Genomic DNA, 15,777 nt, shown 5'->3' with positions numbered 1-15,777 from the left:
CGCGTGGAAGGATGCCCCCACGTCCGAGGGGAGGAGGCCCAGAAGCCGGGACGTCGATTTTCAGGCTCCCTAGGGTCCCGGTCCGCGCTCCGCCTCACAGCGCCGCTGTCGCCTCACCCCAGTTCACGGACACCAGGTCGCCTCAGGAGGTCAGTCCGCTCCCACCGATGGTGTCGGAGTCCGATCGCCGAGCTCCGGGTCCCCTCACCGACAGGTGCGAGGCTCGCCGCGTCCTCACTCCGCCATTTTGTCGCCGGTCGTCCCCGGGCTCGGAGGCCTCCCAGCGCCGAGCGCGGGCGGTCTTCAGGCCCGTTACAAATCCTGGGCAGGCTTCAATGAGTAGCGCAGAATCCACCCGACTTCCACGGGGATTCTGCGCTCAATTACGGATATTTTGGCGGATTACTGGGGTAAAGGACGGGAGCCTCGTTAGGCTGCGTCCGCCTGCATCGGCCGCTAGCCACGCCCCCCTCGACCTGGATCATGCACTCATTTTTGCCAAGAGCTTGCAGAGTACATTCCCAGTAGGACAATAAACTTGCCCAGTTTCATTGTACTGAATTAATGATTGTATTTATAAAGCGCATCGTTCGCTCCAGGGAGCATCTGTCACGGTTCGCGGCTTTACCGCGGCCGGCCACTCCCGCACACACACGGGAGCCGGAATACTCACTTCCGGCCGGAAGTGGAGTTCCCGGTCTAGTGCCGGGCAGCGACCTGAGAGCAATGAAGCACTTCCGGGGAAAACATTTAAACAGCGCGTTTCCCGCCGGAACAGTGCTTTGGATTCTTACCGGATTTCATGCCTGCCGAGACCTGCCTGACGAGCCGCGTTGGGACGCTGCTCTGCTGTTCTTTCTGCTACGCCCAGAGGACACCTTTTCTCTCTTCGGCTGATACAAGGAGGCACGACGCGCTTAGCGTTTCCTTGCCTCAAGACTGCGCCATTCAGGAGCGCTTGTTTGTGACTTCACCTGGGGGTCCAGGATTGTGCCCGTTTTATTGTTTCTTAACCCTTCATGCGCAGGAGCGCCTTGAGGGGGTTTAAAGGACCTGGATTGTGTTTTGGGGTGCTGTGTTCCAGTTTCCCACCGCGCAGGAGCGCTTTCTTTTGTTATAGCTTGGGTAATACCGCGCAGGAGCGCTTTCATTAGTTTGTACTGACCCTAAAAGCGCAGGGGCGCCATCTTTTCGCTATTCCTTTCTGGAGCTGCTTTCATCTGGAGGCTCTACTTCCCGGGAGCATCGGTGAGTCCTCCAAGGGTAACTAGTACGGCGTGTGTGTGGGGGGTGGTGCCTGTTAGGGTCTGCTCATTTGTTGATCCCTCTTCCTTGGTTTCCAGCTGTCACCGGGACGCCCCGCCAGCTCCACGTCATCTTTATAACCTACACCCTGGCTCCCATCCCTGCGTCCATCTCATCCCTGCTGGGTATCGTCTTCCACGAGGGTCAGGTGGGTACAGGGACGGGTGCTCTTGTCGTCTCTGCGGAATAGCACCACAAGCGAAGGTAAGACTTGTGGGGCGCCTGACAGCATCTTGGCGCTAGCGGAAAAGGGAATACCCAAGCATCTGTAGTGGGGAAGGCCTAGGTTATGGCAGATTTGATTTACATGAGAGAGAATACAATGTGGTCTTATTTAGCAAAAATCCACGTTTTTAAATGTTTCTTGAAGGCGAATTCAGATTGTGTGTGACTAAGCTGGGTAGGCAGAAAGTTCCATGCTTTGGTCCATAAATCAGCCATTGTCTTGTCCCCTCTAGATTTTAGTTTGAAAGTGGGGGCTGTTAGGAGGTTCTCCGAGGATGAGCGCAGGATGCGATTAGTGGTATACGGTCTGATTCTGGATTCAGTATTCTGGTCCAATTACCTTTGTGGCTTAGTGAATAATGGTCAGGATTTTAAAGAGAATTCTCTTCTGGACAGGCAGCCAGTGCAAAGTTCTAAGTGCTGCTGCTGAGGGGGAGCCTTTAGGCCATTTAAGTACCAGCCGCGCTGCAGCATTTTGGATGACTTGCAATCTTTTCAGAACCGTCCTTTTTGTTCCTGTGTACAGACTATTGCAATAATCCAGGCGTGATAGAATTAGGGCTGCTGCAACCGTTTTCTGGTAGATAGCGGGAGAATGTAAAAAAACTTTCTAAGAGTTGTTATCATTTGAAAACAAGTACCAGGAGATATCAACCTCTGGTTCAAAGATAGTACACTGTATGTATCCCCTTTGGATGCTCTGATTCGCTGACAACACACAGATTGTCCTCTCCTACAGGGAAGAGTCTTAGTCTGTAACAGACAAATTCAGGCAACGTATGTCTGATGTCACTTGGTAGATGTCAGCTTATTCCTTCATGCTGACCGGGGACTAAATAGAGGTGTTAATCCTTGGAGATCTTCACTCCAAGTGGTCCTTTCACTGATGGCCTACTGAATTGAGACTACCTCCAATTCCTTTTGACTATGCTGAGGGTTTGTGGGTCACCTTTGACAGTAAATTGCCTTTTCAGAATAAGGTAAAGTAATTACAAGTTGCTTTTACTATTGGTGTATATTGCACACAAATCTACCTCTTATACCTTTGAACCAAGACAAAATAGTGATTCAGGCAGTGGTCTTGTCTGTACAGGGCTCTTCAACTCTGTCTATGTAGGACTCCCTGTGAGACACATATAAACAGATTTCAGCGTATTCAAATAGTGTCGCTAGATTGCTGCTTAAATATCCCACCCGTCTAGAAACACATGTGCGTTTTCCCCTGGCTTCTAGTGCAGAGAGGGATGATTTTTAAAACTGTGTATCTATCACAAAGCCCTAGCAAGTAATCACTCAGCTGATACCAGGGCACACATTACACCCTACCCTGTATGCACTCATCATTCCTCCTCGGCCCTGGCATTGTCCATTCATAGGCACAAAAAAACTTGAAGGAAGATTTTTCTTCTTCCACGCCACTAACATCTAGAATGAACTCCCACTTAACATCAGAGCTGAATCTGATCACTTAGTTTTCAAAATGAAAATTAAACCATGGCTATTTAATTGATAACATCTTAATGATTTGCTCCTAGCTACCACAACCACACTGTGAATGGGTATTTGCTGTACTTTATTAATTCCTTTTGTCCTACTAAATTAAAGGAACTCAAAGTCCAGGGAGAGATCACATAGTTTGCGCTTGTGGAATCTGATGTTGACTTTGGCTCTAGACGTAGACCCTCTGTCAAATCTAGAACCAAAGTGCCCGAGTTCCACAGGCCATCATTGACTGCAGCAAATCGACACCTTCAAGAAGGCCGTGCTGCAGATATTTAGAATTTTTCCGGGCCCCTCTAGTATGTCTTCGGGCCTCACAGATCCATCAAGTGCTCCAGTCATACTTTTCCCAGCGGGCCGTTTGCCGGTGCCGACTGACCCCAGACAAAGACCGCTTGCTCTGCTCCTTGCAGCTTTATCCTCCATCAGCGCCAGTTTTGCATCCATCCCCCGGTCCATCCCTGATCTTGGAACCATCCTAAAGTAAAGCCTCATCCAATGTGGAAATACACTCAGGTAAATTGAGCTCAAGCTGACGAGGGATGTTTACAATCCCAGTTCCTAGGCATCAGTATTTCCAGAGGATAGTGGAAATATTTGGCTCAGATTTGGACGCTATGCAATGCCTCCAGTATGGTCCAGCCTATGAAGGGGCAGATAATTTGCTCCCTCCTCTCTATACAGCTGCTATCCCTTATCTTGACTTGCAAAATTTCAGTGTCTTAGATATCTCTTGAGAGTAAATCCTGGATTCACCCCTAGGGGCCTCCGGCAGAGGAAAGTGTGTGGGGGGTCTTGTTCAGAGGGTTGCTAAAGTCCTGAAATTACCACCCCCTACTGAGGAGACGAGCAAACCTTGCAGAAACTTTTCATACTGGGCCACATACCTATGAGCTTTTGTTTCCTTTCAATGAAGCTCTAATTGATCCAGTTCTTACAGCTTGATCCAAATCGTTCTCAGTCCTGGCAGTGAGTCACCCCATCGTATGCTGGATCACACGCCAGCACCAGCTGAATGTACGTTTTTTCACAGTATCCACTTCCAGAGAGCCTTGTAGTACTTGTTTTCCATGACAAAGGTTAACCCAAATAATTTTCTGAGCGCTGCACTGGACCGGGAATCTAAAATAATGGGCGCCATGGGCAAAAAAGTATTTTCTGCTTGAACACAGTTTGCCTGCTGTTTTACTCCACACATGACTATAGACATGGCTGCCAAGGTGTTTCTGGCCATGCCGGCGGATATTTGCAATTCCTTTGCTAGAGAATAAAGGATGCTGCAAAATATGTTGTACGTTATGGATTGACAGATTCTCTTGGCCGTGCAATATGCGCCAGGGTCATTATCAGGAGAAAGGCATGGATACACTCCACAGGTTTCTCCATGGATGTCCGGGCCTCTTTGATGGATGCACCCTTTGAAGGATCTAGGCTTTTTAGCGAGAAAGTTAATACAACTGTACAGCGATGTAAAGAGTACAGCCAGCGGACTAGATTCCTTTCCTCTGCTCGCCAGTTACACAAGGGGTCTTATATAGCACCATAGACAGCCTTCTCAATTTGTCGAGCAATCCATCGAGTCTTTTTGCTGAGAGGTAGGAATACTGGCAAAGGATGAGATCAATAAAAGCACTCTTATTCCTCATAGTCTTCATGCACCTCTGGAAACCCTCTTTAATTAGTCCTTCAGCCATCTGTTGGGACAAGTAGGCGGTAGGATCCAGCACTGCTTGCTTGACTCGTGCTTCTTCAAATGGGATGTATGGGTCCTCTGAATTGTCCAATTTGGCTATGCCTTTTCTTTTCTGGATATTCCTCCCCACAATTTACAAGCCTACGTCAGCAGATCACGCCAATATTCTGTCCCAAAAAAGTCAGTTTTTGCTTGCCAAACAAGTGAACAAACTCAGCTGGGTTACTACGCTGTACTTTCTAGGCCTCAATCAGGAGAGGTCCTCATGAAGATTCTGGACCTAAGATTTTTGAATTGTTTGCTGAAAAGTCCAAATCATGATGACACTTCTCAGATCATGTTAGCCTTGGACTTGAAGGACTGGATGGTGTCCCTGGACCTTCAGAATGCATACTTTCTTATGCCCGCCCTGCAGTCCCAGGGAAGTATCTCCATTTTGTGATGAGGTTAGGTTTTTCCCAATCCACCATCCTGCTCTTCTGTCTTAAATCGGCCCTTTGGGTCTTCATAAATGTCATGTTAGTGATTACTGCACATCATTGCAGCTTCGGAATCAGAACCTACAATAGGGTGTTCACTGGTGGCAGCACCAAGAATTTGGAACTCTTTCCCACCCGCCATCAGAAGAATCCCTTCTCTAGCACGTTTCAAGAAAGAGGTCAAAACCTTCCTCATGGGTAAATTCCTCGTCTAAGGCCTTCCGTCAACCACCACAATGTGCCTGACGAATCTAAGACTATCGCTTCTTCCCCAGATCATCAATTCTCCCCGCCGAGTATATGTGGGGCCTTTGTTTTTACTGATTCTAACTATGCTTGTAACCATACACTTGAATCCCCTTTTTTCCCCTATGTTCCCAGCACCCCTACCCCTTGCCAACCTTTTTGTATATTTCTGCACTTTAGACGTTTTGTTTGTTCACCTCTGTATACCGTGTAAAGCGCTCTAATACCCTCATGGGTCAAGTTCGCGCTGTATAAAACGCTAAAATAAATAAATACTTCAGTGACTGACTGCTTAAGGCAGGGTCACCTTATCTAACCTCAGACCACCCGTAGGCTATAGAGTCATTACTGTCCACTCTGGGGTTCTCCATCAGTGAGCCCAAATACCATTTCCGGCATATGCAGAGGATTCCCTTTATCGGGGCCATTCTAAATGGCTGCTCTGAAAGTATTCCTGCCTCCACATTGACTCCATGACATTCAGGCTTCGATCCATACATTTTAAGACCGAACTACTGTTAAATGTTTGATGGGACTCTTGCAATTCTACATCCTGATGGTCATTTGTGCGTTTTGGTACATGTAGACCCTTCAATGGAATGTGCTACTGCAGTGGACTCAAGACTGCATATACCTTTCAGATAAGATATGTGTATTCCATGAGGCAGGGCATACAGTGCTGGATGTCAGATGCCAGCCTGACATGCGGCAGGCCGTTCTTTCCCCCTCCAAATAGTCATCTCTGAACTGGAAATGTCACATGGACAAAGTGAAGGACAGAGGTCTCTGAAACCAAATGACCAGAGTCTTCATTATAAATCTTCAGAAGCTGTGAGCCATCCAATTGACCCTAAAGGCCTTTCTTTTTCTATCATTGGCAGATTGATCCAGGTGCTAATGGACAAGACAATCGCCATATGGCACTGAAAAAAGCAGGGTAAATGGGTCTCATGCCCTCTGTCTGGAGGTTCTGAGGCTTTGGTGATGTCTGGCAGTTAACAGGATTACCTGGATGGTCAACTACTTGGCATAATCCCTCAGCATCAGTGTAAAGAAACTCTGCAGACTTCATCTGTCCAGTAAGAAGTGTCATCTGCATCTGTGGCACAGGGTATATTACTGGAATGGGAGGATACACCCTTGATAAACCTACTCACTACCACTAAAAGTGTGTTATATCCAGCCTTCTGCAGGTTCAGCTTAATCTTTGTACCATAGAGTGGGCTAGGATAGTTTAGTACTCTGCACTGCTGACTCTGAGCTTCTGCTCATGGGTTCGACTTCCTATTCAGCAGGAGCTGCTGTTCCAGCAGCAAAGCATGGTACTACAGCAGAACCTCTACATTCTACATTTTTATTCGAGGAGACTCAGTGGAACCAATTGACCAGTTCTGATCTACCATGTAAAGCATTGAAAATAATTTTCACAGCTCCCCACCCTACCATCAAATACATTTATTCAGGGCGCTGCCCAAATTTCTTACCTAGTGTGACGAAAAGCAGCACATTTATACTATTGATCACACATAACAAAGAAATAAACACTTGAAAGTTCAGGGAGGATATCCAACATTATTGTGGGATAGTTAATAGTCACACTAGGGAGTCTTATTCCTGTTTCACTTGCACAAGTTTCTACTTAGCTTACATTGTTGCTTGGTCTTATTCTCTGATACTGCAAAAGTTTTTCTTTTTACAAAAATGTATTTTAGTTTTTATTGGAAACTTTGTGGATTGAGGTTGATGAACTCATTTTTGGTGTGTGGCGTGTGCTAATGCCCCTAATAAAGTAATTTCTTAACTATGGAATGTGTGCAGTTGCCTTGGATTTACAATGTTCTGCACTTAAATAGGAAGCAAATGGCATTATTGGTAATGCTGGATTCCACAACATTGTGGAAAGGACTTAACAGCTGCCTTTTGCTGTAAATTATTTCTGTCCACAATGCAGCTTGATGGCTACATCTTCCTGCAAATTCCTTGCCTACTTAACTTTTTTCCAGGTGGCATCATGAGACTCCAGTTGTGACATCACTGGGTTTATGGTTTAACTCTTTATTAAGATTCATGCCCACCAACATCCACGGGCCCTTTGGGAGGTATATATCAGGTTCCAAACAGAATGTAAGAAGAAAAATGGGGGCGGGGGGGGGGGGGGGGGTAGGGGGGTCAAGAAAGGACTGAAGAAGGGGATGGGACAGAAAAGGTGAAGGTGGTGTTCGACGTTTCTCAGTTATAGATGGGAAACTGTAGTGTAGTCGACATGTAAGGACAGGAAATCAGTGGTAGACCATCTCCCCTCCCATGTGGTCATGATCTCACCACGTAAGACGAAGCACCCGTAGGTATCTCTGGCAACTCAACTCTTGAGAGAGAAAGCGCACACATGGTCCCAAGGTCTTATCGAATTGTGGTAACTTGTGGTTAATCACTGCAGTTAGTTTCTCCATGCCCAGTAGACACAATAATTTAGAAGGCCAGTCCAGTTTCTATGGGATGTGGTCTGTTCATCTAGGTAAGATTGCTCAGAAGGGGGGTGGGGGGGGGTCTAGAGGGATGCAAATGACTTATAAAAGTCAGTCGTATAACCATCCTGATCAGGTACTTTTCCCGGTTGTAACTGGTCTATGGCTGGCAGTACCTCCGTTGTCTGGATATCAAAGTCCATCTGTGCAGTGTCTCTGTCTCAAATACTTGTTAGCGGAAGAGAGGCACCATACTGGGCAGCGTCTTCTACGTCAAGGATCTTTGCCCTGTAGTGGGAGGCATATAAGCGTTCAAACTCTTGCGCAATTTCAGAGTCCTGGCTCACCATGTGACCCTGCTGTCTGAATTTGAACTCACCTTTCTTCATATCCAAAGCTTGTAGTTCCTTGCGGGCTAATATAAGTTGACGCCTCACATGGTCGGTGCCCGAGCATTTGTGTTCCTCCTCTACCTCAAACCCTGACTCTCCAGTGCAAGCCTTTTAGCTGTCCTTTCCCAATTGTGTTGTACGATATGGCAATGAAAGCATCTCTGACTTTGACCCTAAAATAGTCCCAGAGTAGGGCAATGCGGGTATCGGGAGTATCCTTGATTTATAAGAATGTGCGTATCACTGTGGCAATTTCAGTGGTGACTGTGTCGTATTGGAGGAGTCTGATGTTCAGACGCCATGTGCCTACGGCGGCATGGGGTGTGTAGAATAATGATAATAGGACAGTGGTCTGACAAGGCAGGTATTCCCATGTCAAACCCTGTCACTGCTGCAGCCAGGTGCGGGACGCTAAGAAGAGATCTATGCAGACGTATGTTTGGTGGGCAAAGGTGTACGCCCCATCAGCAGGATGTTTGGTATGCCACACATCCTCAAGCCCCATATCCCTCATCCAGGGAAGAACCGCTGTTGTAAAGTGTCCTGTTTGACCATTGTGTTGGGCCGATCTATCCATGAGGGTGTCTGGCACCAGATTAAAATCCCCAACTTTCTAAACATCAGCACTAGTCCCATAGCATCTAATAGGAATGGCACTTGATGATCATTAGTGGCTTATAGTGACTGGATCATAAACGGGTATGGCAGGGCTGAGGGCAAGCATGTGGCCAGTGATCTAAGCATGGGTTTGTATAATCTGGCCAGGGAAATGAGTGGACAGGAGGACCGCCACCCCTTCCCGTTTCAGACTCCACGAAGAATCAAACCAGCAGAAGCACATGTGCTGCCAGTCTTTCTGAAGGAGGTGGGTCTCCTGTAGGAGACAGATATTGCATTACGCTTCATTAAGCATGAATAGGAGTGCTAATCTCTTCACCGGGGAATTGAGGCATTGGACGTTAAGGCTAATAATTTTTATCATGGTGTGATGTGGTCTGAAATGCCCCGTCTGTTATGAGTGGCAAGTGAGTTGTGGGGCATGCACCGCCCAGGCCCCCAGGGGAGCAGGAGGACGGCAGCAACTACATTCAGAATAAATATTAGAAAAATGTCAAGGACAGGATATGAAACAAGAAATACAACATAACAAAAAAGTTCCTACTGCTGGGAATCAACATCACCAATGGTCGACGGTCAGTGTTCCAGGCAGCCGTTAATCTCCGCGACAAATCCTGGAGGGGTTTAGGAGCTCCACAGCACACAGATCCATCTCTGAGTCACAACATTGCCAGCCAGGCCGGACAGGATACATGGATCTAGTCCCCAACAGGAAAGGCATGCCTGCAAAGTTCAATTACTTCAGGAACGGAATGTCATTCATTTTCAGTTTCTGATGCACATCCCTGTTGCTCTAATTGCTGCAGAAATGCTGCCCTTTTTTATGACTATCAGATGCTGATGGTTTTGCAGTTGTGGACTTTGCGCTGCGTCGCCGGGGTTTCGATCTAGTGTTGGAGTGAGATGGTGAGTGGGCCGTTGGGCGATGAATTTTATCCTCCAAGGTAAGATTAAGGCCTAGAACAGATTGCACCTCCTCTAGAGTTCAGATTGCATACGTTTCTTGGATCCAGATGAAGAGAAGATGGAAGGGATGATTCCACCGGTAGCGAATCCCTTTCTCACGCAAGTAGGTGGTGGCCGGTCGCATTATCCTACACCGTTGGACGGTGAGCGTAGAGAGATTCTGGAAGATGCCAACTTTTGCTACCTCAAAGTTGATGACAGGCAAATCTTGAACAGCTGACATGATGAGCTCCTTCTGTTTATAGGAATGGAGGCATGTAATAATGTCTTGAGGCAGGCCTGGGACCTTTGCCAATCTTACCGCCTTATGAGTGTGTTCCAGCGGAATGTTTATGTCCCCTAGTTCCGGAGCTGCTTGTTTGAAGAGCCTTGTCACATATTTCTCCAGCTTCCCTGAGTGTGCCTCGAGTGTTGTCCCCCTAATGTGGATGTTGGAGCAATGTAACCTATTTTCAAGGTCCTCGAGGCGGTAATATAGTTCCTTATTCTTCAACTCCAACAGTTCACAGTTGTATTTGTGGAGGTCCTCATCCTGCCGATCGCCTGATTTTCCAGTATGTAAGTCTTTCTCCCAGCTCTTCCAAATCATTCTTGAGCCCTTTGATGCCTGCAGCAACATTGCGCCTGAGTGATGCAATATCTTCTCTCAGAGCCCCAAAAGTTGTTCCAAGAATGTTCGAGTCACCGGTTCCTCTAGTGGAGGGAAGTCCGTGTCAGGCCTATATCTTGCTGGGAGGGTGAGGATGAAGTACCAGGGCGATGTTCCATTTTCTTGGTGGGTGGTTTATTCAAGAGGTCTTTCTTAGTGGTATCCTTCTTTGTGCGGTTCGTAGCCATCACGCAGAGGTGATGAAGAGGGGGACCTGGTCCAGACGTCGAATGCTCAAAGACCCAGTTGCGTGGTAAAGCATAGAGCCCAAGCCCACACGTCTGCAGGGGATTGTGAGTGTGTCTGTGAATTTGCTGCACTGAGCTAGGATAAAATGTGGTGAGGGGGTTCGCAGGGGGCACTCAGATCACAGGCCCCAGTTCATGAACCTCCCAACAAGAGGAAGGGTAGCCATTGCCATGTTGGACCCAAATGTGTCAAGATGTAGGCTGCACGCTGCAAGACCTACAAGGCCAGTCCACAGTTCCGAGGGGCCTATCAGATCCTAGGCTCTGTCACAGCACCTCTTCCCCCCCCTCCTCCTCTGTGCTGTTAGGAACTGGGGGAGATGCCTCCTCCCATAGGCCTGCAGAGCATCTGCACTCGTGTGGGGAGGGGGCAGGTATTGCGCTGCTGTTTTCGAGCGAGTCCTGTCGCTGGACAGACTCCGATGGTGGCCGGGCGGTCAAGCGTGAATACTCTCTTTTGCTTAGATGGAGCGAGCTAGTTCTTTCACCAGTCCCAGAAGTCGCTTCAGGGGCGCATCATTTGGCCTCTGTGGTGTCTTGAGGGCTCGTGCGGGAGTTGCTGGTTGCCAGAGCCACTCCGCAGGCACTCACGCCGCGGCTGCCATGTTAGAGCACCAGCGATTGGGATCACAGGTCTGCCGTCCACGTTCCCCTTAAGATCTACGGAGAAGTTGGGGCCAACTTATAGTGCTCTCTGTGTTTACCACTTGTTCCAGAGCACGTCTGCTTTGTATCGGCACCCGATCCGGTGTGAATTACTTTTAAAAGAGCCACATGCGGTGGGGCTCCATAGTAGAGCTGTTATGCTGCCGCCGTCTTGGCCACACCCCCTTCGTCACCGGTGTTATGAGGTACCAACCACCTTGATTATGTCAGTCCTTGTTAACTGTGCCTCAACCTGGTCCAGAGCTCTATTTTGGTGTCTCACCGACAAAACTCTCAGCTTTTTTTACACTGACTAGGTCAAATGTCTCCTCAAAGGTTCTCAAGCTTTGCTGATGGTCAGATGTTGCTGCAAAAAGATGTACCTTTTGAATCCACATGGCAAATGGATGGGGTTGGGGCACAACGTCACGGCCTGTGACTTTGACTCCCATGCACCCAAAGGTCATCACAAAGCAGGAGGTCAAATTATTTTTGTCTCAGGCCTGCAAGGAACACCGCCTTAATGCATTACACGGTCAACAACCAGTTAGAAATTAACATGAAAAAAACTATGGTTGTTCCGTTTGGCAAAAAACGTTACAGCGGTGGAGGCTGGACAATAAACAAAGAAAGCATCTCAATTGGCCAATCGTACAAATACCTAGGGGTCCATTTGGACTTCAGGGGCAGTTTTACCAAACAGAGCACTGTGATTGCAGCCAAGGCTACAGCGCTAATGGTATCCTTGGCCAAGCTATCGAGGAGACTCTCAGGCCCCACGCTCTTGCCTTTACTGGAAGTGCTTAGAGCAAAGATCGGGCCCACACTTTCGTATGGCATTGAGATCTTTAAGGGTAAAATGTACAATTCCTTAAATAAACTGACAACCAAACTCTATAAGAAATTGCTTCACCTGCCGAGTTCCTCCTCGCCAGCTCAGGTCAGACTAGAGTTGGGCTTAATTAACTACGAATTTTCCAACGTTGGCTCATATCTTAACCTGATCCACAAACTAAGACAGGCAGAAGCTGGTACCCTGGAACTCCTGGTCTGGAACGAAATCAGTGTGAGCTATCCGATGGGATCATTCGGCCGCCTCCTAAATGACTATATCCAACAAATGCCTGCTGCGGATCTTTGGGCCCTTAATCCAAGCCAGACCGCTTTCAAAAACACAATAAAAAAAGTTATAAGACTGAAATCCCTGATCATGGACAAATCTCTCCTTGCGAAACGCAGCCATGCTTGGGCAGTAGCCAACTCCTACAAACGACTATCCCCGGCTAATTACCTTTCGATAACATTTTCTTATCATCTAAAGCGATGTTTGATCGCCCTAAGACTGGGAGACTGGCGCTTCCTTCAAAATCTCCCTGTATGGCATCAAAAAAGGGTTGATCAAACGTGCAGATGGTGTGGGTCAGCAAATGTAACTTTTTTGCACATGCTTTGTACATGCCCCTTCTTTATTCTCCAACGCAGACGCCTACTCAGGCCAGAATGGAACAGGCTGGGAGTTCGGACTTGTAGACATGCCATTATTGCTGCTCTGTCCTTAGAGAACACTGTTTTAAATATAAAATTGGCCAAATTCGTTCAGCAAGCTTATAGTCTTTTAGAAAAACAGGACAACTGTGCAGAATAAATATGTACTTTAAACTCATCTGCATTGTCCAGGAGTGCTAACTTCTAAATTGACACGCTGCAGTAAGCACTGATAAAAAGGCCAAATTTTATTTTGTTTTTATTTTCTTCTTTTCTTAATCTCTTTTAATCTGTAAAATTGTATTAATGTGCTGGAAGAATCTTTTAAAGATATGTTTTTTTATATATCTAAATAAAGAAATATCTTACTCTGCCTGCAAGGAACACCCCCCCCCCCACCCTTAGTGAACTCCCTCTCTAAAAGTTGTCTTTTTCCAGGGAATGTTTTTTTAAGAGCTATTCACGCAACAAACCCCCCCCCCCCCACCCCCCCGCCCCTCTCCCCTTCGGTAACAATGTATCTGGTAGAGACGTTGTCTAGCCGCAGATTCCTTAATTTAGAATTATCCCTAGGTGTCAGTCTTGATCCGGAAAATGTTTACAGCAGCACCTCTGTGTGTCGGTGGTAGGCGCCACACGACCCCGCCCTAACTTCGTCCACAGATGTGAGGTCAGCTAGGTCATATAAGTCCCTCCCGGTGCCCTGATGTCAGTTTTCGTCGGATAAACTTTTCTGCGACACAACGCAGAACCACCAACAAAACTGTGAGAGTATGGAAACAGTGTGCGAAAGAGGAAAACAAAGAAATCGGATGGTGCAGAACACCATCATAAAGAACAGTGTTAAACACCGTATACTAAAAAACCAAGAAGTAAGGGCAGATCACTGCCCTGAGAAACAATCCCGTAAAGCAAAGCGTAGACCCTCCCCAGAGGCTGAATTGTAGTGTAGTTCCTATTTTCCCAATAGGCTCTGCGCATTGGAATAGTACCTACAGCAGTAAAGGCCTAGGCCAGACGTTAACTAGGTCTACTACTGTCGATACTAGACGTAATTTTTGGGTTTGCCAGCTAAGCTCAGAGTTCGCTAGAAACTTTCTCGAATGTTCAAGGAAGGATTAACTTCCCTGATTAGACAAGAAGGGATTTAGTTTCTGACAACCATAGAACATGACAACTTTGCTCTCCCCTAATCAAGAGTCAATCTCGAGAGTCGTGTGAGCACAAGGCAATTATTTTACTCAGTCAGTACGTGCATTCTTAGTCTCATCAGAATGTAGAGAAAAGGAAGAGACGGGCGTGTTCAATAAAAGGTGTTATTTATTGATCAGTCTCTTTTCTCGTACAAGAGAAATGGATCGATATTATTGCGATACTTATAGTTAAGTAAAGTGCATACATTAGAAGCAATAGTATAAAATAATACTGTAAAAACATTGATATGGTTTCTGAGCCATGTGATGTTTAAAATGATTAAAATATATTTACATACACATATACATTTGACTAAACGTACTCAACTGGTGTTTCTAACTACGCCTACCCCGTGTACCTGACCTAAGTCTAATGCGTGGGCGGGAATAGAAAGTTACAGTTTAAGTTAAGTTTGTTTTTGCCAAGTGAATAACTAAAGAATTCTCTAGGAGGGGTTATTCAGTTCTGTACCTGGAATTTAGGATGAATGAGGAATGGTATCTCTTTCTCTGCTCTCGATATTCCAGGCTGCCTGCGAGGGCTACCCGGAAGCGCCGGTGCTGGGTCTCTCGGCTTGAGATAGCAGCGCGTCTCTCAGCGCGTCAGGAAGGCGGGGCTGCTGCCTGCGGGGTCTGCTTCTGCTCTTGGCTTCGGCAAGGGTGGCTGCTCCGTCTTGTCACCACGCGTGTGTTTGCATAGGGCAAGGTCGGCAATATTTATACCTTAAAGGTGCCGGGATTGACGTAAGGATGGACATAGGTACGTCAATAAAGATGTCATACGACTTGCTCGTTAGCACATTCTTTACTAAAGTTCTCTGTGAAATCAAAACAATGGCCGCACGGATTATTCAGGTTGTCATAGGTTTGATTTGTTATGAGAACGTCGTATGCCTTATCAGGGGCTGGAGGAATATCGCTTGTCTAATTAGATCTCAAGCGTTATGACCTAATCAGATAACACGTTCCTGTGCCGTAGTGTGACTGCGTCAGATAACGGTATCTGCATCATGGGGGATTTCTTGCCTCATGGGCTGACTGTTAGTTAACTAGCTAGTAAGTTTAACCAGAATAGGGTCAGGAATAGGGGGATCGATTCAGAACCTATAGAAATACACGACACCCACTCCACGCTAACTATGGTCATATCTACTAATCTATGCATAGTATAACATAGTACAATATACTATAGAGTATAGTGTATACCTTACCACCCCAAAATACATAAATGCATTTTGAAATTTTCAAATATACTGAAAAATTGCAGTCATATATATTGTATGCACTTAAGCTATGAATTAAATGCAAAAGTAAACACGCATTGTTATGCATTATTGTTTGTTGGTATATGAGAAATACACATGAAATGGCTCTTAATATGGCTATACAGAAAAAAAGTCGAAACCATTTCATCACATAAAATATATTGTGAACATGCCAGTGGGCAGCTAAAGTCTATATAAAGTCTATAAAGAATCTAAAAAAATAGAAATCTTAGTTCTCTAGGAATAGTTTCTTACTTTAAGCAGAAGATCAGTGTCCCGGGAAAAAATATATAGAAAAATATTTTAGGGGCTTTGTGGTAAATAAATAAATAATACCCTATTTTTGACTAGACATATATCATAACAGATAGCTCAATAAATAAGAGTCAAGATTCGAGGTAGT

General features: G+C 46.3%; 1 protein-coding gene across 7 annotated transcripts in view; it reads left to right on the top strand.

The window, feature by feature from the left end:
• SUPT20H (SPT20 homolog, SAGA complex component) overlaps positions 1-15,777 on the top strand; it is a 404,514-nt gene that overhangs the window by 310,341 nt on the left and 78,396 nt on the right. The gene's annotated exons all lie outside the window — the stretch shown is intronic.

The sequence above is a fragment of the Lissotriton helveticus genome, chromosome 8 (assembly GCF_964261635.1).
Source record: "Lissotriton helveticus chromosome 8, aLisHel1.1, whole genome shotgun sequence".
NCBI classification, from domain to species: domain Eukaryota; kingdom Metazoa; phylum Chordata; class Amphibia; order Caudata; family Salamandridae; genus Lissotriton; species Lissotriton helveticus.
This window is presented reverse-complemented; position numbering and strand designations above follow the sequence as displayed.